Below are 4671 nucleotides of genomic sequence, written 5' to 3'. Positions count from 1 at the left end.
TCCACACCACCCCTTCCCCATTTCTCTGCTGTGCCTCCAGACCATGTACCCCTTTCCCTGCTTTGCTCCATCTCCCTTTGGGTTCTCTGTCATGGGTGGCATTCCCATCCCAGCATGTCACTCTCCATCTAGCTCCTCTCCTGCTGCTTTCTAACATAGCTTCAACCCGTAGCTGTTCTCTCCTGGATCCCATAACAACACTTGTGCTGACTGCATAGAATCATAGAATCATAGAATCGTTTAGGTTGGAAAAGACCTTTAAGATCATCCAGTCCAACCATTAACCTAACACTACCAAGTCCACCACTAAACCAATTAAGGGTAGAGTAGTAATTTCATGTTTCCTGGCTTGGTGGCTGGATTATTTATAATGAAAGTAAAAACTAGGAATTGTTAAGGCTGGAAAGGACCTCTAAGATCATCAGTCCAACCATCAACCCAACACCACCATGCCCACTAAACCATGGCCCAAAGGGCCACATCTGCCCATTTTTTGAACCCCTCCAGGGATGGTGACTCCACTACCTCTCTGGGCAGCCTGTTCCAATGCTTGACTACCCTTTCCATGAAGAAATTTTTCCTAATATCCAATCTAAACCTCCCCTGACACAGCTTGAGGCTATTTCTTCTTGTCCTATCATTTGTTACTTGGGAGAAGGGACCAACACCCACCTCACTACCACCTCCTTAGAGCATAAGCTGTTTGCCTTCTCTTTCAAGACCTACCATGACGTTGCCCTTCTTTACCTCTCACTTTCATTTATTTGTTACCTTCATATTTAGTTTCCAAGCTCTCCCTTCAAACCTTCTCTGCTCTGCTCCTCAAATTTATCCTTCATTACAGTGCTTGCAAAAGACTTGACAATAATTTGGTCGTACCTCTATCACACTGACCAATTTGTCTCGTTATCTTCCTGCATCGCTTGCTCTGGTTTTATCTAGTGCTCAGCTTTATCACAGTATCTTAACATATACCTGAAGGTTTTGGAAACTGTGTGAGTTATGCTATTATGAAAGAAGCATGACAAGAAAATAAAAATCACCAGAAGTTCAGAAGAAGCTCACAATACTGAAAGCTGGGCATGGCTCTTTACAGCTCTTTTTTCTGCTGACTTCAGTGAGAGCAAGACTGAAGCCAGTAGTATTTTTCTCCCTGGTGCTGCTGTAAATTATAGTAACTCCACTTGAGTCCTCTGCTTGTCAAATGTCCCGTTCTTGTCAGATCAATGGCAAATTCTTAGCTCTTTTGGGGCCCACCTTCTTCAAGCCCATTGACATGACCTGGTTAGCGAAAAGAAGAAAGATGGTCTCCGTACATACTTAAAAAAAACATATTAACATAAACTGTGGAAGTATTGTAAATAGGTGCTTCCACTGCTTGAGGAGACATGAAAACTATTTGCCATTCCTTATACAGCATGTAATTTAAATATTTTAAAACTTGAAATAAATTACTGATAATAAAATTCAACAGTCTAATACTTCTTTGAATATTTTAAATCAGATATAAATTGTTCAAAGAAGTTGATCTAGTCTTAGCATACTTTTCAAGAGATTTAATAGTGCATGATTTAAATGTATGATACTGTTCTGGTACATTGTATGGCATATTACATAGATTGAAATGGTCCTGGTTGGGATGAAGGTTTCATAGCTCAGTGTCTCTGTATTTTGACAGATACATCTGCTGGTCCAGCAATAGTTTCTGTATGCAGTGTCTGATGATTCTAATGTGAAGAAAGCTTAATTTCTATATAGCGATTGTTAGTTGGCATAGTAGTGCATATTAAGCACGTTCTTCCAACACCTATTTGTGACCATTTTGAAGATACTTTTACATAGGGGAAGAATTAAATCTGTATCAAATATATGTTACTAAAAACAATATTAGTGCCATCTTTTGGGCAAGATTTTAAAGCACATAAGTCAAGAAATTTGATGGTCTAATTCTACAGAAACCATTCTCGAGACCATTTGTACAGCTCGTGTTTTCTAAGTGCATATGCTTAAGGCAAATGAAAAAGCTTTACGACACTTCTGCAGGGATGTTATTTAGGGTTGCAGAACAGTCAGACAGTATTGAAAAGTAGGACTTTTTAATAGTGTATAGTGGTGTCGCTACTTCCAACTTCTGATTCATCAGTAACTATTGCATATTTCTGAAGTGGAGGATTTTTTCCAGTAACTTGATGTTCTGAATGAGTTTACAGTGAAACGCTGAGCCAATGCTAACTCTGAGTAAAACAACAGCTTTGATAGCATCTATGTTCATCCAGTTTTTCTCTTTCCTTCACATATTCTTCAGCTCATCAGAAACTTATTCCTCTAGACTATTGGTTCTGTTGAATACCGAACAGACCACATATGCCAAATGAAGATATTTTAGCTGTAAAATAGAGCTATCTCTTCGGTTGATGAGATGAAAAATATCCTATAATTTCTAGAGTTGCTCTTAGACAATGGGCCATCTTAGAAAAAAACAGCATTGGTCCACTAAAACCAGAACTGATGGTTATCTATTACGTTAGTCTATTATTGTCTAAACTTATGCCATACACTTAATACCAACGCACAGAACTTGTTTATTCTGGGTGTAAGAACAACAAGCGAATTTTCAGTTAAGGTTCAATTAAGATCTTATAGCTGGTTTTGATTTCATTTTATTGGCTTCAATTAATGTACATATATTTTTATGTCTATGTAGCTCAGGAGTCAAACAAACAGCTCAGTCTGTTTATTTAAGACATTGCATCACCACACATCTGACAAATGCACCCACTGCATTTACAGCATCATCGCACTGAGTGCATTTATTTGAACTTTCTACCATGTACATGGGATCACACATTCAGATAAACACAGCTGTGTTTATTTCAGGCTGTACAACTCCAGATTGTAGATGTACGTCTGGAGCCAGTGGACTGCACATGCACTGTACAGGAGTTTCAAACTCTTACAGCTTCATGATTTGTCAACCAAATGTCCAAAAGACTTCAAAGGCTCTGATCTCATTTAGAGCTGGGTAAAGATACAAAAGGAGACCTTTTCATTATGTGCTTCAAAATAGTATAATATTTGCTGAATACTTTATCGGGTAAAAATATTTAACCATCTTTGTTAAGAATTAATATCCATAGTCTCATTTGGCTGCACACATACACATCAATGTCTTCATTTGTGTCTTACTTGAACTCACAAACCACTCCATTGACTTCAGTGTCGTCACCCTGAGATTATGATGGGTTGTTCACTAAGGATCTGGTTTTGCTTTTACTATTCAGGCAAGTAACGTTGCTCATGTGAATTGAAGTCAGTTGTTTAATGACTTTACTGTTGGTAGGCTTGGGCCTAAAGATGTTTCTTTATTTGCAATATGAATGAGCAAACCTATTCTTAACAGGGAAAGAAAAGGACAGCATTGTGTGGCACGGCAGTGGTTGGTCCTGTGACATTTTAAAGTTGCCATTGTGGTAATTAAGACCTTGATGATTCAGTCTTGAAATCAGATGTTGAGTGATCCCCTGGTGTTACTCATGTGCTTGAGTTGAGCTTAGGTGTAATTTTTTGCATTCTTTTGTAAGAATACTGGAAAAAGCATGTCTGACCCAAGAACACAGCTCCCTACTTTCAAACTCTCCTGCATCAAAACACGAAGGACTTCACCAAGAGCCCTGCATGCTCAGGCTTTGAGTATTAGACCCAAAGTCCACACAGGACTGAAATTGCTAAACGTGCCTATATACTGAGATACTTCCACACTCAAAAAGAAGAAGAAAAAAAAGTTTCATTAGATAAGACCTGCTTTTACATACCAGTAAGTCAAATGCATTTTAAAAAATCTTCCTCCTCGTCCTAAGTCTGGCTTCTCTTTCAGTCTTAAATATCTACAAATAGGGTATAATAATGAATGTGTTTCTTGCACTGTAGGCCCAAGGCTTATTCTGTGCTGAACTGTGTGGTTCATGCAGATGCTAAGGGTAGGTTTGAGACAGAATGACTGTAGATCCTCTCAATTCAAAATTCTTGGACTCTCCATGGATTATAAAAAGTCATTCTCCAGGACAACTTTGAAAATCCTTTGTGCTATACTGTGTTTCTGGTGTATGAGGAACTCCAAAAGAACCTCAAAGGCTCAACTCAAGACCAGGAGGTGACTGATGAATACTTACCACTGCAGGAATCCAACAGAGTGACTCTGTTCTTCTGTTCCTGAAGCCAGAACAAGAAAAATGAGTGACTTTTGGTAATGTCTAGCCCTATATATTGTTGGTAGGACAACAAAGATCCACAAAAACATGGGCCACGTGGTGTAGAGCACGGGCACCCACAGAAAGCGGTGTGCACCCTTTCCAGCTGGAAGTCGGTGAAACCTGGTGGATTGCTCTGAATTTTGGAGTGAGAGAAGGCAGGACCAGAGCTCACCCATGCAAAGCCAGAGAAAAGAAAACCAATGTGTCACTGTTGCTTGCATTTTCACTGCATTAAAGCCTGAGTTAATGAGTTGGGGAAAGCAGCATTTGGCCCAGTGGCAGAAGAGCCACATTCCAGCACGGAGATGTGATGCGGGTATGCAAATCTGAGCTAATTGGATGTAGGTAACTCATAACTGTCATAGTGTCAGCAGAGGGGCAACACAACAGCAAGCCCCCACAGTAAATATCCAGGGTGCAC

This window comes from Pelecanus crispus, chromosome 5 (genome assembly GCF_030463565.1).
Source record: "Pelecanus crispus isolate bPelCri1 chromosome 5, bPelCri1.pri, whole genome shotgun sequence".
Lineage (NCBI taxonomy): Eukaryota > Metazoa > Chordata > Aves > Pelecaniformes > Pelecanidae > Pelecanus > Pelecanus crispus.
Note: the sequence above shows the minus strand (reverse complement) of the source record.